Raw genomic sequence first — 25,138 nt, forward strand, 5'->3', positions numbered from 1 at the left:
TGAACGTATGGTTTTAAATGGGCTTCTGCTGGTAGGGTAGAGCCATTTCAGATAAAGGTAGGCGTGAGTGTATGCCAGCAAGATAATGGGACAACCCAGCAAGCTTATCTTCTGAAATGAACTGGCCTATGTACAAAAATATGATTATATTGATACATTCTATAACAGTGGTGGGTATTGTATTGGACAAAAAAATACAAATTATCTCCACAAATGCCTCGTGTTTATTCCAAAATAAAAATAAACGTGAACTGACAATGTGAACTGCACAAAACCTCGAGAGAATCCACAGCAGAAAAGTGAGACAATAAATGCGGCACAGGTGGTGTGGAGAGAACGCGCACAGCCTCTCTTCAATGAAGGGCATAAATATCTTTGCTCAGGCACGTACATGCCACCCACTGTGTTTCACCTCCATCTTTTCTTCACCTTTGCATTTTGGATAAAATATGCAGCTTGCACTACGTTTAACCGCAATGATGATGATCTTGTATGTATATTTCTGCATCACATGCCTGATACTGTATAATTGTCCACATGTTTGTTCTGAGTGATAGTGTCGCTAAAGATTAAAGCAACACCATGGAAAATGAGTGGGCTTGTCGCACGTCCCTCTGTAGCAAACGCATTAGAATGAAAGCAGATGTTTGATGACTTCTAATTGTCTGTTAAAGCCATTTGTAAATCTTTGGATTGTTCACTTTCAGTCACTCGAGTTGAAATATTTGAGCGTCGGGAAACGAAAGCCATTTAGTGGCGAGATGCATCAAATAAGAGGACAGACAGTCCCTCTGTGCGCCAGAGCGAGAGAGAATGAATGAGGCCGAGGGCTTTGGCAGAAACTAACTGTGGAAGGAAATTGTACTAACTGGTGCAATCTGGAGGCGTGTGTGTGTCTCACTTAATTAATACGTGTGTCACTTAATTTTAAGCTGCTGGTTGCACTTCAGCATGACTAGTTAGCTCGACCCCAGATAAGTGCTTAATGTGTTTACTCGCAAGTGATGCAAGAAAGCTAAAAATGCATCACAGTACCGCGGCGTGGGCCGTCCCAGTTGACACATGAATCGTCGGCTCCTTCGAACGCGGCCGACGTTTGTATGGGCGTATGCTTAGCAGCAGACCACATATTGTACGTCCCAGAAGTCATTGTGTGCCAGCCACAGTGCATTTTTATCAACCTTTATTCCAACAACATGATAACAGGCTTGGTGGAAGCCTTAATAACTGTATACAAAACGAAAATGCAAAAGAATAATGTAATTCCGAAGCTTTTTTATCATTTAATATTGGCAGGAACTTGCTAAGTGATTTCACCTCATTCTCCATATCATTTAAGCAGGGTTCAATTCTGAAGAATTTGCATTTGTGGATTAAATTAGTAGAAAAAGAAGGGGTTTAACCAGGTTTATTTGACCGGTGTTTGTTCTAATCCATCATGTTAAAAGTATTCTTATGTATTTGATGTTGTTAAGATATTGTTGTTTAAATAGTATATAGTGTTTTAGTTTTGAACAAATTCTATCTATTGTTGAAATCTGTGCAGAAATGAGCTGTATTAGTAAATCATATTCCAGGTTAGAAACATTTAAGGGGAATTATTTGCCTGAGATACATCGCACGTCGGCATATGATGCATAAAAATATTTAGAAAAATAATATTAACCGGAGGGTCCATCAAAACTAATAAATAATATCAAAACTAATAGAACTGGAACTGCCGGGCTTCGAGGGGCAGGAAGAACTGTGACTTCAAACTGTGGAATTTAAGAGGGGAAAAGATAAGAAGAGAAAGGAAGGGAACCCGTGAGCTTTGTGGGCTCGACCGTCGCATTTCACACAGTTCGTGACTTCCGTCTCCTCCTGAGTGGGAGGATCCAGACCCTGGATTGAGACACAGACAACTTGAGATACTTGAGGACGGGGGCGGGGTAAGAACAGAATAAGAGAGGCTGCCAAGACCATGACAGTCTGGAATCTTTTGCTCCATTTTTCCTCCTCAGTGTTTGTCACTGCACATTGTTACATATTATTTTGATCCAGAAGAGTTTTGAAAAATGCCTGATGGGTGATGAACATTTTCCATGGGTGGTTTACATGAGCCAAGTCAAATATCTGTGCATTTACACTGTATACAGGATCATGTATCACTGTGTGTACATTAACGGCACATGTAGTTAAGTGTTGTTGTGGCTTCCTCAGTGAGAAGCTACATTAGAATAAATATTTCATAGCATTAATGTGCGTCGTTTGTATCAAACTGGCAGCGGTTTTCAGCGAGGACACTAATTAACCACGGCATCTCCAGGTCATAAAGTGGCTGCTGCAGGAAAACAATGTTATTATTCTCTTTCTATTGCTTCCTCGGGAGCTTTGGAGCTTTGAGGAGACTCATTTGGCTAAACTGAGTGTTTGCAACAAACAGTGCAGCTGCAGACAGAAGGCAGAAAGTGGCTCAAGCCGAAGAAGTTGTTTGAGAAGTTACTCGAAATAGATATTTCTTCTGCGGTTATCTACTGTATTTGACAGGGCTGATACTCATTGAAAATCAATTCATCACCTTGACTACAAAAACAAAGATTGTGTCCAGGAACTATTCAGGACTGTTCAGTTTTCAACCTCAGTGAGTACAAGGAAGAAAAAAAAAGAGCAGATTGCACTGACGCCAGCCAGCATGGTGAACAGAAAAATGGATATCACACAAGTCAGGATCAAATCTTGCCCTTGTAGGGTTTTGCCAACCACAGATACATGAGCTCATGTTCCTGAATCAATATTACACTATTTTATCAATAAATGTGGTATAGGTTTTGGCACAACCTTTAGTCTCAACTGGGTCCCAAACAGGGATTGGGTGGTTGGTGAACATCTCACTCACTCCCACCACTGACCCTCCACTGTCAGCTGAAAATGTTGCCTTTTAATTATTGAGAACTATGTCACTTTACATAGATATTTTATGTATGAAGTCATTTGACACAATGTTTAATTTAAACACTTTTTCAAATGTTCAAATCCAACATTTTGTAATGGTTTGTATGTAAAACAGCTTTTTTTTTTCTACGAAAAGAACTGCAAATGACGAGAGATTACTTTTTCTTCACCTCTGTAGCAACTTCAACAAGACATGACTCTTGTCTATTTCTATTCAGGGTCTGGAGTTCAGATTTGCAGACTTTTGTTCCAAAAAAAAAGGATACAGAGACACGTCAGGTAATTTTTGGACAAACCCGAGCTACTTTGTGTCGCCCACAATAGCTCCTCGTGTTGCCACACAACATAACACCTTCTCTGTTCAGTGAGAGACAGAGAGTCAGACACAGGCTGTGCACTGTGAAAGCTGCTTTCACACATTGCAAACTTCAACATTTCTAGGTATTAGACCTGGGGGAGCTGTATGTGTGAATGCAGATGTCCACATCACTTGAGGCAGACATTAAACAGACTTTACTCTGCCAGCCCCCCCTTAGTGCACATTATATCTGATTGCGATGTGCAAACAAACTCATTGACACGAGGCAGACTACAAACACAGTGCAATGGCACCGTGAATATGCTTATGGCCATATTGTGCATGGTTCCTAACACCAGCCTTCACCCCAAATTATAGTTTGTTTTACCTAAAGAAGAATAAAAATCAATCAATCAAATCAAAAATGATTCCTTGAAGCTGATAATACTATAGCTCTTCTAATGGATTTACCAAAACAAAGAATGATCTGCCAAAACAGGTAAGATTAAACTGCAAAACAATGACTTAATTCTCACTGGTCTGAAAACATTTGTTAATGGTATTTCGCACATTGTGAGAGGAGCCAACTGGTGCCTTTGTTATTTTTATTTTAAAAGTTAAATAACTGTAAAAAGAAACACTGAACAAGGTCTTACAGGGGTGTAATTCTAGTGTGAACTGTCTAAATAGACAAGTAAGTTATTATTATTATAGGCTTAATACCAGCAGAACAATGTCTCATACTGATTATATTCCAATTCGAATGCTGCCTGCCGTTTATAAAGTGGAAATGCAATGGAAACAAAAGGGCCTCTAGTGACATGAATACAATAAATGCTACAATATATCAGATATAAACGTAAAACCCAATAGGTATTTAAAGGCATTACATTAAACCCTGAAAAAGTAAACTGTACTTTCTGTTTGTGTAAGAGAAAAAATAGTCTAGGAAAGACATCGGAGGACATGTAGAAGCAGTTAATGAAATGAGTTATAGCTCCTGAGGAGAATTTGATGTGTGTGCATATTATAATTTTTGCTTTTACTGCCAGATTTCCTGTCCACACTCCAGTCCAGTAGGTGGTGATAATTGACCAATAAACTGGTTCCCGGCAGCCAATAAACCCCAACAAAATTAAAGGATGAAGTCTTGATTGCTTGCTGTAAGTACAAGCTTTTGTTATGAGAACCTGAAATTATTATAGCTCATGTATTTAAGTTGTCCTAGAATATCCTGTGAATGTGTTTCCAACTCCACCAAAGGGCCAAACCTGAAAATGTGTTTCCCAGCTACTACAATGCATGCCACAATTTAAGTTCTCCATCTGCGATGAGATGGATGCAGTTACAAAAAAAAAAAAAAAACATGTCCTGTATAACACCAGAAATGTGGCCCTTATTGTAGCAGGAGAGATCATTTGGATTTAAATACTGAACTGTGATAGTTTGGTAGTCTGTATACTGAGTTTACTGTAAAAACCTGAGTTCTGAATTGAATTTGACATTGAATAATTATATTTCTAGACTCTTGATACCATTACTTGCCCTGAGAATAAATCCAATCTTTTTTTTATTCTTCTCTCTGTCAGTAAAGGACACAGTTGGTTAATTTTCAGTTGACTGTGGTGCACGTTTAAGTTCTTCTCCATTTCAAATACCAACAATAAGTTGCAGTTGAGTGTCTATTATTATTATTACAGCACACAAATGAGCTCCTTATGAACCAAGACCCCCTTCGAGGTGCGGGTGCACCCCACAAATGTGAAGCTTTGATATTTAATTCAACCCATTTTAAACACTGGGGAGCTTGGTACAATGAAAGAGGGCACAGATTCTTCCAAGCAAGAAAAGAATAAATGCATGAGTTTGTGAGAGAACTGACAGGGCCGTGTAGAAAGCGGCTATGATCGCACATCTGCCATATATGCCTGAATGTCATATATATGTAATTATTTGTCCTAGCTTCAAATTGTAGTCGGTGTAAGCCATCATCTTCAGTCGTGAAGGTGAACTGAATTGGAAATACAATGAATTGCAATGCCGATGGTTTAACAAAGAGATTCCTCAACCATTTCAATGGACTCAATAACGCCTGGCTCTATTATTGCAGCTGTCTTACACTGTTGTGTGAACGCTTGGGTTACTTGTTTCTCTGTATAATATTGTAAGGTACCACCGTATATAAAGTGCCTTGTATAATGTATGTTGTGATATTGGTCTGTACAAATTAAATCGATTTGAACCTAATTGACTTAAAGGTGGATCTGCTCTGCAAGTGCCCTTGAGCAAGACACCTCACATTCACTAACTCCTGGTGGTTGTGCTAGAATGAACTGAATACATTTACAGTTTTGAAGTGAAATCCACCATCACAATAGATTGTTATGCTTACCAGGGAGAAGTTTAGCTTTTGGCGAAAAGGTAAGCATATAAAATTATTGATACTGTGATAATTTTACATCTGGTAGTCAGGGTCCCCACACCTTGGTTGACATCACATTTAAGGACTTTCCAGGACCAATTCCCTCAAATTCAAGAACCGAATGTGCCGACACAGCTTTAGATGACTACTGCAACGCCCTGCTAACAGGCCTGTGCTGTGAAATCGCTACAGATGGTCCAGAGCACTGCGGCGCATCAGCCTAAAAGGGCACAGGTCACCCCTCTGTTCATTGAGTTAAAATTCACAAACTTTCAAGGACCGTGGGAAGCTTGTGGTATTGTTAAACGCTGTGTTGTGTTTTTGTCCCTTTTTTCATGCAGGTCCGTCTTGGGACAACAACATTACTTACTTTAGAATCTCACAGAGTATCTGTTGACTAGCATTGATAAAACAACTCTATTAACCTCCAGCAGATGCAGCAAGGTCACAACTGAGGCACTCATCTTACTTTTGGATTTTTTTTGTTTTCTCTACTGCCACAAATAATTTTTGTCAGACCCAAGTGGTGTCATTTTGCAATTTTTGTCTTGACCACAACAACATGCCACAACAGTTAATTCCACATCGAGTTCTTGGTTGCGCCAAGAGTAAAACAGTTGACAAAAATAGCCATTTCACCTCTCACACTGTGATACTACAAATGAGGGAGAGGATTGTATGGACTGCATTTCAACTGCAGTTAGAATCATGGACAAATTGTACAGCATTTCATGTGGGATTTGAACAAAGTAGTTGGTGTGTAAACCTCTTGGTCTGACAGGAAATTCAAAGTTGTAAGTTACTGTGTCATAGAACAAATAATTCTATACAATTATACTGACCATAGCAACAGAGAGCCACTAAATGAACCAGTATCCACCATACGTACGCCTACATCAACACTGTCCAGTGTCCAGAATCAAATGTTGTCATTGTACATTGCTGCATTCCACATTACATGTATGAGCTCACATTTCGAAACCAAAGTTATTTAGATGTCATTATTGTTATGATGGTCCTAACAAAAGTTTTTCCTGTGTTGATCATATAATGTTTCTCTAAGACCCCATTTAGACCACATCATTTAATCAGATCTCATGTAGACTGCCTTAAGCAGAGGTCTGAACAGTCACAGTGCACGTTTACATGCACAGATTAATCGAGCTAAATTTGTCACGCTTCGTTCTGATTCAGAGCAAGGCGACCGAATAATGTGACTGGATCAGAGTGCTGTGATTTGTCAGCATACACAATTTATATTCAATCACACCCAGTCCTTTTTAAAGTTTTCACTGCTGCACCTATATGAGCCAAAGTAGCAGCTGGAGGCATCCACACACTGTGCACATAATAACTACCATTTTTCACCTGTCCATCCGAAAGTAGACTCGTGCAGTAGCTCCAGTAACCGGCAAAAACTGTGTGTGACAGTTTGGGGGAAAAAAACATTTGTATGAATCCACAGGGGCAGAAAGATTTAGCCTAAATGTTCGCAAGCAGTGGCTGAAATAAGTATGAGGGGGGAAAAATATGGAAAACTGTCACACACCCACAATTTATCATCATTCCAGACCTGAGAGCAATACCACTGCTGACAGTGAAGTCGGGTGTTACTTTGCATTGTATGTGCAACATGTAGAGAGCTGACTTAGCATGTATTTTGTACATGGGATATTACATTTTATATATATATATATATTACATGTGAATTATATCCACTAATGTGCTAAAAACATGTCTTTAAGGACGTTAATTTGAAAGAGTGCGAAGAAATTTCAATTTCCAGTGGGAAATTGCTGCTTGACATGAGATAAGAACTTCAAAGACCCGAGCGAGCCCTTTAACTTCAATCGATCGACCCAAGAGCGAAAATCACAGCAGGGTCTGATTGAGCCATTTCATGTCGCGTCTCTCTACGGGTCATGTTTTTTTTTTTTAAGATATATACCAACTCTCAAATGAACAGCAACCTGAATCAGTGTACCGATACCTGATTCTGTCCACTGTAGTTCACAATCCAGTCTTTTGCTTGAGTCCACCGCTGTAAATTATGTGTTTTATTTTAAGTTAAAGGTCCAGGAAACTACAGTTGCCTCTGCATTCCAGAAAGGATGTTGTTCTTCTGCGCGTATACAGGACTTAAAACGCTTCTGCTTAGAATGTATGCACTGGCTTGTTTGTCCGTATGTATTGATGTGGATAAATGGCGGCGCACGCAAGCAAGGTACATCTTAAAGGCTTATTCGAAGGCTACAGAAACAATTAAAGCAATTCTATGTTTGTACAAACAAACCTATAAGCAATGGATATTTAAGGACGGTGTTTGTTTGTTTTTGATTCCAAATGAGTCCTTCACTGGCACCATACATCTGTCAGACAGCTCACAAAAGTGCTCCCTGAACTGCAATGCCATCCATGCTTTGTTAACATACTGCAGGGTTTTAAGGAAAACCTTTAAAGAGTCTCCAGCTCTTTAGTCAGCTTCATCACAAACACCTTTTATTTGTATGCTTGCCTGCTTTGGTCCCTGAGCTCTTTCAAAAACTCGTAAGCATCTGTCACAGGCACTGGCTTTGTTCTCCACATAATTCTTTCCTCAAATTAACTTTTGATGTTTCACATGGATGGACTGCTGGTCGGAATTTTTGGTAAAGATCCACCGTGTTCGGTGTGAATGTAGTGCCAGCTAAGAATAATGCTACATGGATCAATGCAAGAATTCAAATCCATCAGCACACCATTGGAATCTGCGAGAATTTTTATAATTGGCTTTTTGTTATTTGTGTGTGTTTCAGTCGACATCAGTCAGTTCATTGTTTATCTTTATTATATATAAAGATACAACTCTTCAATCTCCGTTTGCAGTTGCCATAGCAAGCAAGATCGAGTTCAGGTAACAGCAATAAAGAGCTGGTGTCTTATTAGTGTCTGTGGGTCAATTTGTGTTCAATGTGGTTCAATGTGGTTTAACAGGAAGGATCAGGTCCCTAATACACATTAATATGGATGTGATGTAGTTCTATGGAGAGATAACTGTCCGTCTATTGGTTGAGTGTGTTTCTTTGAACCCGAGGGAGTCCTTGCTCAATAACATTGGAGGGCAGATGATGGAATATTTAAATAGTTAGAATATGAAAACATAGGAATTTTCAGTGTATGACTTCAATTGCTCTATTCTGCAAGACCAGAAGGATTGTGAAGGTAATTGTACAGAATATTCTTAACAGAAAATCTAAATAATCATGAAAAGGAAAGGTGAAATATGTTATTTAGCAATTTCAACATTGGCCTGTTTTCGCCTATAAATGTGGTCGTTAACATATTTGAAACAATATTTAAGACAGTTACGGTACCGTGGGAACCCTGCATATAATGTCTTTACCTCTGTGACATTTACTCCTGAATAGTAGATGCATCATGGCTCCCCGTTTCCATGGAGGCTGTACACACTAGATTGTGAAAGGAATTCAATTTGTGTTTGCGTTATTTGTCTGTGTTTGTGTGTATGTATCAGTGCAGCCAAATCTGACTCATTCCCCTCAGACCAATATAAGGGTAAATGTTTCTCAATCTCTGTCTAACTCAAAATGAAGCACCTCCTTGGCGATGTTGCTGCTGATAAATAGCTTTCGAGCTTCCTTTGATGAGACTGTAAAATGCCTTGCTACGGATACTGAAGGGCTTCTCAATATGTTATGGATGGTGAGTTACCCAGCTATAGCTTGCTTCAATTACTGGAGCCACAGGAGGTAGTCAATAAAATCCTTCCTTTCCTGAATCCAGCTGAAGTTATGATTGTGTCCTTCAGGTTCAGAGGACCAGCACTTTTTGGTGTATTGTTACACAAACTGCGCCGAGTTGACCGTGTGTAGTTCGGTGTGTAGCTTGAGGGCGGTGAGGAAGTCAACAGGTAGGTGGACTGAGCAGAAAACCAACAGGCCTAATGTTTGCTGGCAGTGAGTAAAAGCTGTAAATTCAGTTACTGAAGTCAGCAATGAAAAGAAAACTCCCCTCTGTTTCAATAAAAGCCTCTATCTTTGTAGCAAAGAGTGATACTAATCCACTTTTTGATGTATGGAACTGATTGTAAATTAACTAAAAACTTCCCCACAGAGTTCAGCAAAATGAGGTTCCCACACAACTAATCTGCATTTGCAATTATGTTTCAAAAGGATGGTATTGTATTTGCTTTTTACAAATTACCACAAGTGACGAAGTTAATGAGTATTTCAGGTTAAAAAAAATAAAAAAATTACAGGGAGGAGGTTGCATAAATATATAAAAGCGAAAGCACAGTGCGACAGCGAAAGTTGGAAGATTTGTTGCTGATTCTGCAGCATAATGGGGACAATTTGGTGTGCAAGACGTTATGTTGCAATGCTCTGAGGAAAATCTATGATCTGATCCTGGGTTTTAAAGGAATACTTTATGGATTCATCACCGCCATTTCCTCAAAACGCAAAAAGAGCAGCGATCATTTAAAAACACTTTGGTTTTGTACCGAGAAGATACAACTGAAATTAGTCTCAGAAACTTTTATTCAATGTATCAGCGTGACTTTTTTTTTTTTTCATTGATTTTCATTCTTTTGTATGCTGTGCCCGGAATGCTTTCAACAGCCATTTACATGCATAATGACGCGCTGCACATTCAACAGACATCAGTGAGGTGTCTGGAAAATCTGTCAGTCATGTTCAAAGGCAACATTGCATCCATCAATCTAAAATGTGTCTCCTGTTGGGACTTTTATTTCTTATTTCACTCTGTCAAAACATCTCTCTGCTCTTCATTCTGTGACGTCCATATTTTATTTTTGGACTAGCCAATAAATAAATGCTTAATTACGACAAAACTGAAGTCATAATCAGTTTCACATGCAAAGTGTAGCCTTAGCAGCTAGCCATTAGTCACACAATGCAAATTCATGTCAAGAAGTGGAGTGTGTGGGGGGAAAAAAAAACCAAAAACATGATGAAATAGCACAACTGGTTCTGACGACAAGACGTCATCCATGAACACACACACAACACTCAAAGCATTCGTCTAATTCCAAAAAAGAGTAAACATAATGAGAAACATGGAAGAGAGAAGAATTAGTTCTGCTTAATGAACACTTAGTCACACAACACGGTGTATTAACAAGCAGCCCACTGACAGAGCATTATTCTGTTTAGTGCTTGCATAAGACATTATTTATGCATGAGATGAGGTTAGCAAAAAGGAAAAAGTTAACTCTGGAGGAACAGAGTTGGACGAAAACCCTTTGCACGACGACATCAATGCACATAAACTGAATAGAATTGTGAATTATTTGAAAGGGGAAATTTGTTGTAGCCTCGCTATTCATTCGGAGTGCAATGAGACTGAGAAAATGATAGAGAATTACAAAAAAGTCTGTCTGTCTGTGCTCACTTGACAGGAGCTCAAGACAGAGAGAGCTGTGATCCCAGAACATTAACATTCTAACAACAACTTCAAATAGGACTATTCTTAGTGACTACTTCCTACTGCAGCTTTTACTGCTGTGTGTATTTGCTTCATTCATTTAGATGTTTTCAGTATCACGACATCAAGATATGAACCCATTAGAAAGTACACATGGCGCTTTTCCACTATACAGTTCCAGCACGACACGGCGCGGCTTGACTCTACTCGGTTTGGTATCGTTTTCCATTACTATCGTACCTCCTCAATGAGTCATCACAGCAGGGCTACAGGAACTGCTGTGACGTTGTTTTATATGTGACACACACAAACTAGTGACTCGTAAAGCGGTTAGTTTCAGTGTAGTGAATCATTAGACTCAGTTCATTAACAAGATTTGTTCACAGAATCGTTCAGTACTTCCACAGTCACTGTGGAGATTAACGCACGTCTTCAGGATTTCTAAGTCTTTTTAACTGATCTACAGTTCACAATGTACATTATATGAGTCGTACTGGACCTTTAAGTTTATTCCAACAAGTATGGGTGACGTATAATCTGTCAAATATTAGCCTCATGCTTGAAATCAAGTGATGTTGGGGCAGAAAAAATGTCTAGGTTACAAGTTAGGAGCTAATCAGTGACAGTCTGTCAACTTCACGTTTAGTATCAGCTCAGCTCGCTTGGAATCTCGCCAGAGCAGGTACTAAAAAAGTACCAGGTACTCGCTAATGGAAAAGTAAAAACAAATGCCGAGTTGTGCTGGAACTGTGTCGTGGAAAAGCACAGATACAATTGTACATTGTCTCAACTAATATTTATTTAATGTGTCGCTTTTCTTTGAAAAAGCTCTTCCTCTGATGCTTTCAGGGACAGTTCAGCATCATGAGATGAGAGCAACAGCTGCTCAATAGAAGCCATTTCAATCTAATACAGTCCTCTCAACATAATTGGAACATTTGCAACATACTGCAGCTCCCCGCGGGACTGTTTGTGATCACTAATAGACAGGGTTCTGTATTGCAGAGTGTAAATTAGTACAAGTTAAACAACTTCATGCCTGCTACCGTGGCGAGTTGAATGAAGAGGAAATGGAGAAGTGCGTCTGGGGAAACGACACCCCAGAAAATATTGGATCAAAAACTTCCAATATGTAAATGACAAAGCACACAGACCCGTTAATGACACGGAAAAGATGTGTTTTCTGCATAATTCAAAGTCTATATTTGAAATATTTAACGCAGCCAGAGCTGGAGCTGCTGAGAATAATAGCAGATTAAAACCAAAAGGTACATTTCTGAAAAAAAAAACAGCAGGGGAGAGAAAAACACTTCCCACACAGTGGTTTTCTGCTTCCACTGACCAGCAGTTTAATTCTCGACATTTTTATCCACATTCATGTAACATGTACTTGAAAGGAATTAAATTTTCAAGAGATTTGGTGAGGCCCCGGTGACCTTGACCTTCGGCAAGGTCGGCAATGTGATTAGTTCCTTGAATCGAAGTGAATGTTTGTGCCAAATTTGAAAGGATTCCCTAAAGATGCTCTGGAGATATCAGATTCAGAGGAATGAGACAGACAAATGGAAACATAATGCCTCCAGCCACAGCTGTCGCTGGCACAACATACTGAATGTAAAATGTCATCAAGAAAAGAAATAAGCTACTGTGTTTGTTGCATGAATTGGTAAAAGCAGCAAATACACAATGCCTATTTTTATGACAACATTCCAAATAGTTTGGTTTTAATTGGATCCCCTGCATTCCCTCCACGCAGCCGCCGCTCCGCTGTCTATCAAACAGTTCATTCGCGAGGCCACCAGATACATTATTGATGCACTATTAGTATCAGTCTCCTCCTGAAAACACAGCCATCTCAGTAGATAAATATGCAACAAAAGAAATCATTAAGCAGAGTTCAGCAAAGTGCAACAGCAGTCAAACCCATGTGTCTATAAAAGGCCCGGGATCAATCGAAGAAATCGGAGACAAATCCCAACAGGAATGGCACAAATGTTTGGCAAAAAAGTAAGGCACTGGGGCACAATTGATTATTTGACAGCCCTGCGTAACTCCACATGCCAAGTAAAGCCTTATGGATTATCATTACACTCCCGGACTATCACTCACACAAATAGTGTGCCGGCCAGCCTGGGGATCAGTAACAGTTACGGGCAGCACAGCAGATATCGCAGTGACAGTGGACGGCTGGTGTCCAACCGTCTGGATCTGCGCATGTAGAATTAATCAACTACCAGATTAATCCACAGTAACGGCCTCTGTCCAGACTCTCTGATGCTCAGAGCTCTTACTTTCCATTCCATTTGAGCCTGCATAGAAATGTTGCATGTAACAATTAAATGAAAGGTTTTTTTTTTTCTCATTTGAAATAAGGTACACAAATGTGAACTTGGGTCACGTGGAGGGCAACCACAATTATCCATCATCTATGACTGAATGGTTTCGGCGAGAACCTGTCCATGAGCGTTCTTAACAACCCACTGTGGGAAGAACATTTATAATTTGTTACTACATTATTATAGCTTCCCATTAAAGTGCTGAGCACATGCTGAAATACAGTCGCCTCAGTCCAAGGCCATTGACTGTCCTCCGAAGAAACACCGCAGCATCAGTCACTTCAGGAGGAAATCTCAATAACATGCTTACATGAGGCTCAGTCCTCCAACAGGAACCACAGGAACCATGAATCCTGATTCAACAATGTGTGGCCCGTCCACTTCCTTAATGCCTGAGTCGTGCTTAAAGCACTCGAGTGAATCTTTGTATCGCAAAACAAGTTGACTTTGTGTCTAAACTCTGACAAACCTTCAGGATCAGTGCTAAGGGTTTTGTGTCGTGTTCTGAATGTGTCAGTTTATTCCCCCCCACCCACTTTCACAGAGTGCATATTGCTTCTAATACCCCATTCCCACTGGTGAAAAACCTGTTTAAATCCAGGATTAAATGGATTTTTTGGATCCAGTGGGAATGTGTTTATTCTGCATTCACTCTCGGAGCAAAAACAAGTATTAGGGCCAAACTGATGAGAAAAAGTTGTAATATTACGAAAAAAAAGTCTGAATATGATGAGATTTTTTTTTATCATTATATAATTAAATGTATTATTAGTAGTAGTAAATAGCAACAGAACGCACATGTAACCTTGCAGTCGACCACTAACAGCCATTGTCTCCTCCACAAAAGAGTCTGTGTGATTCTTTCTTCGAAGCAGACTCAGTTTCTTGCACAATCTTTTCAAAGTCCTGTTGCTAATGATAATGTGGTGCTGATGATGCAAAAGATGAAGTATTTCCTTATTTGTGAGGCCCAAACAAAAACATAACTTCACGAAATGCTCTGTGTTCCAGCTGATCATCAGAGATTTTGCTAGAATAATAATTATGACTTTATTCTCATAATATTACGACTTTATTCTCAAAGTCGTAAAAAAAAAGTTCTTCCGTTTGGCTCTAATTTATTATTTGCGTTTTAAAATTTGACATCATTTCTGGCTCAATGGTAAGATCAACATTCATCTATGAACTCCTGACCTACAACTCCCACAGAGACTAGTCTAACCCAACTACAAAACCTCCTATGTTAGGTCTTGAACTGTGGTTTGCTGTGGAGGTCTGTGGTCTGCTGCTTGATTTATGTCTGACTATTTTTCACACCACCACTAACCCCCCTCCAAGCTGAGCACCTTCTGTCAAAAACTCACTTACAGAATTCTAATATGACATATAAAACAAGTGTCAAAATGCCTTTTCTTGACAGAATGTACAAGTGTAATGTTAACATAGCCTGTAAAACATTTGTGTTACAGGGCTCGAACACCGTCACCGCTCCCTGTACTGTGGCTCCAGGCGAAACAGCCGCGGTGTGGAGCAGAGGCCAAATAAGCCAAACATGATCGTTAGTTTCACAGGAAAAGTGAGAGGTGTCAGATTGTCAACCCCCCAAGAATCAACCGCATAACTAACTCCGCTCACTTGCCCTTCTGTGTGAACATCCATCACGGCTATGTATGACTCTATGCATATTTCAGCTGTCTCAACATTTCGTACCTTATCTCAAACTTCAGCCGCCTTGGCGGAGGCAGATTCTGTACAACATGCAGCAAAATAAAGTAGCCCGAGTAGTTTTTATGATTCATGCCTGTGGGCCTCCCAAAGCGAAAATTCCCCCACGTCAAATTATTTGCTTGTATACCGGGATGGAGCAACCAGCTATCTATTCTTGCAATTCTTCCAGCAGCAGCAGCGGCAGCCTCGCCAGAGAAAGCACAATTGTTACAGTATTTCAGCGTTATGGTAACTGTGCTGAAATCTAGCTGGGGAAAGAGGGATGGGAATGATTTTCAGCCCATTTTCGTTGGGAGCAGCAGTGAGAAAGGGAGCAACAGATGAATGTGTCGCAGGCACCGTGGATGGCGGTGGTCTGCATTTTCATGCATTTTATTCACCACCAGCACCAGCACCAGCATTGCCTGTATTGCATACAAAAGCGACTCCCTAATCATGTTAATCCACATGTTCTTCAGAGTCGGTTCACTTTCAACAGAACTGCGCAGGGGATTTGCAATGACTCCAAGAAGAGAATGTCATAAGGTGGGTGGCAGGAAGCTGCATTTGTTAAGACTTGAAGGAAAGGAAATTTCCATTATGCTGGGAGCTGCATCGCAATGTTGAAGCTCATAAAAACACGCTGGCCGTGGAAAGAGTGTGCTAAAGATATGGGATCACATGGGAGAACTGCTTTGAACTGCTTTGTTACCGAGCAGAGGAAGGCCCGACGCCTGCTAATGATGTCCTGAATTGTGACTGATGAGTTGACAGCTGTTGCGTCCATGTGTTTGAACGCTCACCAGCCACAGTTAATCTTTCTCAGAGTAAAATGAGGCATCCACCCGAGAGAGACGAATGAATGGCCTGACTTTTTCCCTGACATTTATTTGTGCTGCCGTTAGGCATGATAATCACCGCTGGCCATCTGATAGGCTAGTCATCAAGTCGGACCTCACTAACGGCGAGGTCAAGCGAGGGGGAGGGGGATTACTGTCTTTGTGTCCGGTTCAAAGCTCCAGCCTCATGGCTGATTAATATCTGGTAAATAATATAATTGCATTTGCTGACGTGGGCTATAACCAATATTCACATTTTTTAGCTGATGAAGAGAAAGCCTCAACACTAATGTCTTTGTTGCAACAAGCACGGCAGCTCGCAACAGAACTCATCGACTCACCACAGGTGTAAAACATTGTTATAGGGACGACAGCTCAAGTTCATAAAAGCATAAAAGCGAAGTGATAATAATGTTCTTAAACGGGATCTAAAGATTGCCTCTCTAATGTCCTCAGGCAGCAGGTTGCCTGAGAGGCTTCTGCACACAAATGACTCAAAGACATTCAAATGTATCTACAAACTGGGTATTTGATAGTCGAGCCTGAGGCCACAAACCTACAGTTTACGCTTTTTTCAAAAGCATCTAAAAAAAAAAAAAAAAAAAAAGAGGTGTAATGTGGATTCGTTTGGTCAACCCGCATTCTGATTTAATGTTTGAAAATTTTAATTTAATGTCATTTTTCACTTTGATTTCTTTTGGAGAGCCTCACTGCTCACATTCAAATGTCAAATGGTACTAGACACAAAATAAATCTTTCATCACATCAATTTTTCATCACTTATGAAACTTTATGTTTCAAACTTTATTAACGGATTAAACAGTGCAATGATAACAGACAACACCGTCAGCCTCTTGCTTTCTCTGTGCTAGTGTCTTAGCTACCGGAAGTTGTTTTTCCATGTAATTAGGAAACAATTGAACTATTCTATTCTGGTTAGGGTTAAACTATTCTATTCTAATCATTTTACTTTTGCTATGTTATGAATGCAAATTGGACACTGTAAATTGACCTTGGGTGTGAATGTGAGAGTCCTATGTCAGCTGGGATTGGCACCAGCTCCCCCCGCAAACCCTCATGTGGATAAAGCTGTAGAGGATGAATGAATAAATGAATGAATGTTATGAATGCACATTGCTACAATAGCTTATACCAGTTTGCTGACAGTATTGACACTGGCGCCAACACAACAGTGACTAACCAACAATGTACCAGGAACCACATGGACACAAAAGTTCTCCGTTTCCTCCCCATTTTATATATTTTTTTTCTACATTTTGCACATTTCAAACTTTGCATTTTAGATATATCGCACATCCCAAGGCAAATAAATCAGTTGAGATTTCAAAGAACTCCAACAAAACAGCAATGTCTAGACCCTGACAATTAGTATGGCTCATTTAACTGGAGTTACATCTATTTTTGGGATATTTTTTTAAGCTCTAAATCCACAAACTGCCCTCACAGGATTTCTCCTCTGTCCACATACTGAGATCATCATATTTCACTGCAATAGCCCTCTAAAAAAAAAACATAATTTGATGTTAATTTCTGACCTTTACACATATACATTCACAGCAGCATAGTTATCTGCTGGAAAGGTAAGACATGGTCTTATTTATATTAGCCGTCATACAAGCGTGAAAATGGTAAGAAGAGTTAATACATGAACAAACCAAACTATTCTGACTACATGCTTTAGAGGAAGAGACGCACCTAAAAGGAGATCTGAACTTTTGAACAACGACGTTAGGTTGTTAGGTTGATGAAAGACCAAAATTTAATTAAATTTAAACTCTGCCCAAGAAATAGAGCAGAATCTTAAATCTCCAGGTCTCGAGCTTCTCCGTCGCCCTGTATCAGCGCAGATGTGTCCCGAGTCTGCAGTTTAAATGGCTCAGACCTTTTACATCTTTTAACATGTAGAATGTTTCCAAGTGGAGGATTATTCAAAATAATTAAACAAATTACAAGCATAATAGTCAAGTAATGAGGCGAAAAATGAGTCGTGCACTTTGAACACCCAGCAATGCAAGGGTTTCAGTGCCATTTCCATTATTGGTTGTTTTTTATGCAGATGTGTCCGTGTGTGTGATCAGCTGACGAGATGAAAGCAACAGCTCATCTGAAAATGTGGTCATTTGTTAGTAAAGAAGAAAGATGAAGCCTCTTTGCCAGTCCCTAAACCTTACCTGCCAAGGAAGATTAAAGATAATGTGGGTGCGTTCAGATAGGAGAAAAGAAAATGGGTGGAATTGAGAGTGTGCGAAAATTGGATGGAAATAACCAGCATAGATATGATTCATTATCTGAGCAAGAATAAGATTAAAGGCTGACTAAGGAAGTGTTCGACTTACAAGGATAAATGGTGGACAGTTTGGGGTCAAATTAAACTCTGACGGATCTGATGCATTCGTGAAGGCTGGGCAGATCTAGTCCAGGACCATTTAACTAACCTTGGTGAATTAACAGCCACTTTGGAGCATCAATTCAAATAAAATCTGTACCTGAATCGCATGCAAGTTTGGCACCACGCATTATTAAAATGTGCTCCCCTTGTAGTGTACGGCTTTGTGATCAATAATTAGGTTGTCCCTGTATGTCACGTTGTGAATGACTCAATGGAGCCATCAACAAAGGGGGCCTTTATTCAGAGCAGAATATTACAGTGCGCACAATGGTGCGGCTGAATCCTAATGCAGGGACAACTGTGATCTGCATGCATCAAAGAAAGAGACGGACACAGTGTGTGTACACCCTCACGGGGGTGATGGAAAAAGCTGCGGCGTTTCAATCTGAACGTTCAGCTGCATGATGAGCCAAAAACAAATAGTGCAACGTGTAGAAAAGAACACAACACAACACAGAAGCATCCGCTGTAAAAACTAAAAGGTTCAACTTTGGATAAAAACAAAAGAAAATGCTCAAGTTATATCGGATCAAAATAGCTCATTCAAATGTAAAACTGCCGTGAAGCCATGTAAAAATTGGATTTTAGAACCAAAAGCTTAAACGGCGAAAAACAAACTTGTGACTGTGCTGGTGCGATCGGTTGTCACTATTAAATCTCAGCTCAGCGCTACAAATATGGCTGGGCAATTATTCAATAACGGCAATTATTGCAATATCATTTTCTTTAAGGGAGCAATATAAAATTGAAATGATGATTATGAATTGTGCAAAGTGCACGCCGAGCTATAACACGCGACCGCTTTTAATGTTTTACCTCGGAGTAATGAACCGTTTCTCTAATTAAAAATAATTGTCCACTAAGAGGTCTAAACCCACAATTAACTGCGTTGCGTCAACTTTTACTCACAGCGAAAAATCAATCTTTAATTATCTGACATTCATCACAGTAATTATCTGTTGTCTTTGATTGGAAGATGCTTTCCATGGGTAATGATATTGCCCAGTCACTCCTCGTGGTTCACCCATAAGACACCTGTGCTGGTATTGAATCATGGAGTTTGATCGAAATGCATTTTTGAGAGGCCTCCTAAAATATGGATGTTGGTTAATTTACAGGACCATGGTTACAAAGAGTCCTACAGACACAAGAGCCAACCTGGTAATCGTCTTCTCCTTCGGTGTTTCATGGCAGTTACTGTCTTATTCTTTTCTTTTCTTAGCCAATGCATCCAAACCACACTCCACACCTGATTACATGATTTTCTTTTCAGTGTTTTCTGTCTCTAATATCATTCAAGGCACACTGCTGATGGTAAATTACTTTTGTTCCTCATCCAATACCGACCGAGCAGCAATGCACTCCACACTTCAAACACAGACGGAGCAACACTGAATTAGAGCATTTTACCAGTCTCCCACTGAACGACTGTCCACTCCAATGCCGTCTTTCTCATCCGAGCCCACTACACATTATTTGCCGCTGCACGCCCACTGGCACAGTCGATGGAGCTGATTAGAGAGCTGTCTGATGAGGGTGAAGGATGGGTCTCTAGACCTCCATCGTGTGGAGTGAGCCTGCAGTCAAATCTACTGAACTTCATAAACAAACTCAGTCAGCTGCGATGATGAGAACATCTGAAAAAGAGCACTCTCTCTTAACACAGGAGACTAGAGTTTTCCAACTCAAGGACAGCGATGCACAGCTACAATATCTCACTAGAAGCAATAATGCTTTATGGTGAAGCCCCCTCACAATCCATAAATATCAATAATGTAAAAATAAATGGAACGTGTGCATTGAAAAGAGCCGGTAGGATAACGGTTTCCAAATGTCGTTTCTTGTTTTTTCACATGCTCCTCGCCATCATTTTCTAACATAATGTAACATGAGAGCTTAAATGCATCGTTGTGGATGTAGATCCGTGTGCTGTCAGCTGGGCGAGGCGTCCAGATTTTCTGATCTCCTGCCAACGCACATACAGACCTGAGCTTTATCACTGAATTGATATTACGAGCTGCTGCAGTACACGAGGTCTGGTTCTTCCACCAAAATCTCTGCCAAAAGGTCGCTCCACAGGTGGTAGAAATGCTTCAGCCAAGCGCTCCGTCTTTGTTTTGGGTTTTTTTTTGGAAGATTTGTGGCTGTCCGCCTGAACACACCTTTAGCGGGATTGCTGAAATACTACCGAAATAAAAATGTAGAGGAGGCACGGGACGTGACTTAAGAAAGAACCCATTAGAATTTGGAGCAGATCCAATTAAGCGGGTGGATACAGGCAAACTATTTTCTGCTTTATTTACCATTGCAAGATCGGGCTTTTTAAAGTGTTGGCAGAGATGTGTGCTCTTGCTATTCTCCAGTAAACTCTTGTGTTTTGCACAAGGGGGGGAAAAATAATCACCAACCTGCCATACCCACCTTGTTCAGATGGCCCCCACTGCCTCACACTTGCCTCTTTGTTAGACCTGGAAAACTGCACAGTTTGTAAACATTCACCTATTGGAAATCTGGAGTCTTGAGATAATTCAGCGTGTTGAATTATTCATTCTCTGTCACAAGTTTTATCTCAAAACTGGCTGAAGACTATTTTGTATCCACTCCTGTGCTCCGCCTGTAGAGTCCAAGCATTTACTCAAATCTTTGACATTTTACAGTCAGTAAGGAGTGACACACACAGTTCTGGTTCTGGCTCTAGTGCCGCTCTGGAGACTCAGAACCTTGGTGCGTTCTGGCGAACGAGGCCGCATTCACACCAGTTTAAGAGAAACCAGAGAGGGAGGACGTTAATACGCGTAACTCAGATGGAAGTAAACACAACACAAAAACTCCATACTTTCTGCTCATCTTCACAACCCAGAATATGACTTGTCCACTAATGATGTCACAGTTCGCGAGGAGGAACCGCTATTATACCAAATTTTCAGGTTAATACAGCAGCCGATTCAAAGTTGAAAGGTCTATGTGATGTCTGGCTCCAAAACAGCCACCTTGATCTCATTAGCAACACTTTTATCCACAATTACAACGATTTTCGAGCAAATGTGTAATCAGTTTAGGAAAAAGAAACAAATCTAACCTGCATTGTGGAGTGATCAGTCATGTGCAGGCTTGGCTCATCTTAGACTCACTGTTCACATTTCCCTGCTGAAGTGACTCATATCCACATTTCCATTGCTGTGACTCAGATTTTATCCCAATCCAAAAATCCAATCTTCAATTCTGATTTGTGCCACTTCGGTATGTGGTCCGAGATAAGATGTATATCAGATACATGGCCGTGCGACTAGAGTGAGAATGCATGCAGCCGTTTGTCTGTATGTGCGCTCGGAAAATCCCCCCAAAAATGGAGACGAGTGTGTTTGCATGCCTGCTGTTTCAGAGGGCAGGTCCATTCATATTAAAAGGTTACAGTGACACTCCCTGGAGACAGAGACATGATAAGGAAACTTACAAGCAATCAGCTTTCTACACAATTTCTGCATGAACTAAATAGCTTTTTTTCCCCATTTCAAAAAACCAATAATCTTTGCACTGACATGTCAACATTCCTGAACCACATTGGCAATAATAAACTGTGCGGAAAAATGTTCTAGCTTTCTTAAGGCAAAGCAGGTGGATTATAATCAAAAAAACACTTATATTGAAAGTATTATTTTGTGTATGATAATCGTCTCCCAGCACAGCAGCTCCGCATTCCATAAAGGTTTTTTTTATTTTTATTTTTATTTTTTTATTTAAAAAGCAACCGAGTCCCTCACCATACACAATACCACAAACTATATCCCACTGATCCAACCTGGGGAAACAAGAACAGTCTAAAACAGATTAAAACGCTACGTGAACACAAACATTTGATTCGAGAATATTGTACAGTCCATTAAATTTCTACATGTGGGAACTTAAAGTGGGGCTTCTTTTTTTTTTTTAATACAAAGAGCGTCTACCAGTGGAAGGCTTGTTTTCTACGCATATATGTAGGTGTGTGAAGTTATGTGTGGGCTAATGAGGCAGTGCTGTGCAGGAAAAAAAAAATGTGAGTAATGTAAATTACAAGTGCTCTCTTTCCATACAGCAGCTACTTTTCTCAGAATTGAGGACAGAGCAGGCTGGTCTTCCTGGAAAACTATCTTACTCTTATGCAGAACATATGTATGTTTTATAAAGTCACATGGCTCACATGTATTTTAGGCAAAAAGGATGAGGGGTTGGGGAATGGTGTTCAACATAATGAGTGAGACATCCATCAATCAGCAGGACACAGTTCAAGACCACTTACACAGTGGCAGTTTCTCAATACTTGCATACTTGGGAAGAAGTGCAACTCAAGTACGAGTACACAAGTACCATCACACCAATTGGAGCAGCAGCGTACTTCCTTGTTCTATTGACTGAATGACAGGTGGCACTTAAGCCCCATCACAGCCACCAACAGAGTGTTGATAAATGAACATGTTAGAGCTGCAACTAGCGATTATTTTCATAAATCGATTAATCTGTCGATTATTGTCACGATTAATCGAGTAATCGTTTGATCCATAAAATATCAGAAAAATTTAAAGAATGCTGATCGGTGTTAGTCAAACCTGTCAATGACGTTGTCAAATTTGTCCAAACCAAAATGATTCACTTTTCTTTGTTATAAAAGGAGCAAAGAAATTAAGAATATATTCACATTTAAGAAGCTGAAACAATCAGAAATCTTGTTTTAATTATGAAAAAAAAGCTTCAAACCAATCGATTATCAAAATAGTTGTCGATTAATTTAGTAATCAATTAATTGAGTAATTTTTTCAGCTCTACAACATGTAAGATACTTTTAATAAAGTCATAAAATATATCAAATTATTATTTTTATATTTTAACCCTGTAACACCACAGCCTCAAAATGTCCGTCTGGACTTTCTTGCTTATTTAAACCATAAAAAAATGGGCCTAAAAACTTCCTTTTCCCAGAATAACTTTCAATATCTGGCAGTAATTTACAACTGAGTGCATGTGAATAGTGTATTAACAATTTAAAATTAAGACAAACAAAAAGTTTTATTTAAAAGAACACTAGTTGTACATGAACACCAGATTTTGCGTGTCAAATTTGAATAGTATAAATATATCAATGTCCAAAACGATGTACAGGCATTATATATGTTGTTTTAACCCTGCAGTGCATTGCTGTATGATGACGAGGAAAAAAAACCCCATCTAATTTCTTCCCATCTCCATTTAGCTGCTTATTGTACATAAACCTAAATATGTGTTACTTGCTGTACCTAAACCTAACATTCATAACAAAGATACAGTTATCATCACCCTCATTTCCTCTGTTCAGCCAAAAAGCGCAAGCAGTTAAAAGACAATCACATTGATATGCACATAACATCATTTTGAAACGTGCACAAGCTCACACGTTATCTGTGGTTTGCAGAAAGTGCAACATATGATCCTGGGAAAAAAAAGAAAAAAAAAAAAGATATCAGTGTTCCCTGAGATCACCCTGAATAAAATAACTGTGTTCCCTCCTCGCCTCCTCTTTAGGAAAGTAGACTGATAATGTCAGTGTCCTCGCTGTTTAATTCTGACTGATTATTGAAAAGCTTTTCAGACTTTGTTTACAGCATGTAATTCCATAAAGCAAGCACTCAGAGTTGCAAAGTGATAGAAAACCATTTTTAATGAAATTCTGTCCTCTGTACCACAGCTCAAATTAATGCCATTTGTATAGCAGAGGTGACTTGGCCATACAGAGACATTAGATAATTTCCAGTTCAGTCTGCAGAATGAGACGATGCAGAGAAAGTTTTATGGGGAACGCATATAGCCTTTGGATATAGTTAAGTGAAGGTGCTGCAGCGGTAATCTTTCCTTATTTGACTGCTGAAGCCACACCACATTGCTTTATTCATCTTTATATACCAACGCTGTCGAGGGGATTAGGAAAGTGCACTGAATGAATACAGCAGGCTTGTGATACGAGAGGTATGACAACAATGCAGGTTTAAGCAGATGTCCCAGTGTTCTATGTACAGTCCCTGATTTCGATGATTTGTACTAGGCAGATCTGTCCCAAGAAGTGTCATTGTAATTCTTAACTTCCTTGAACATTATTTGATATTCTTTTGCAAAAAATAGACGCAAATAACGACTGACAGGACAGCAGCATTATTCAAGTATTGCACAAAGTGTGAAGGTACTGTACAGCCATTTCAGGTACGATGACAAAAATCAGAACAACGAAAATGGCAAACTAATAAACTAATAAGTTTCAGTACAAAGCATGATGGGCAGTAACATTTTTTGTTTATATTTACCTTTTACATGTATGCGAAATGTAACTGCCTAACATCAGTATGGCATCATGTACACTATAATTTGACAGTTTCCAAGGTTACCTGTCTATTTTTGGCCTGCACCATAATTTAACAAGGTACGACAGTCCGTTACCTTTGTCAAAACACATGACACTGAAAGCAGAGACCTCTGGAGTTGTGGAGTTTTGGCTCCTGATTGAAGTGTGGTTGAGATTCAAGAAAGAGTGCTGGGACTGAGAGACTGATGTAACTGAGCCAACTTCCAAGATCCATAATAGCTTTCACAATACAAGGCTATTTCCTTTACAAGTATCTCAACTACTCAACTCACTGACAGATCAGCTTTTACAGAAAGACTTGAATTACCATATAGGCTGTTTGATTCTCTAATCTTCTGACAGCACCCGTCATCATCATCATCTACGTAGCAGTAAAAATG

The sequence above is a fragment of the Solea solea genome, chromosome 4 (assembly GCF_958295425.1).
Source record: "Solea solea chromosome 4, fSolSol10.1, whole genome shotgun sequence".
Taxonomy (NCBI): domain Eukaryota; kingdom Metazoa; phylum Chordata; class Actinopteri; order Pleuronectiformes; family Soleidae; genus Solea; species Solea solea.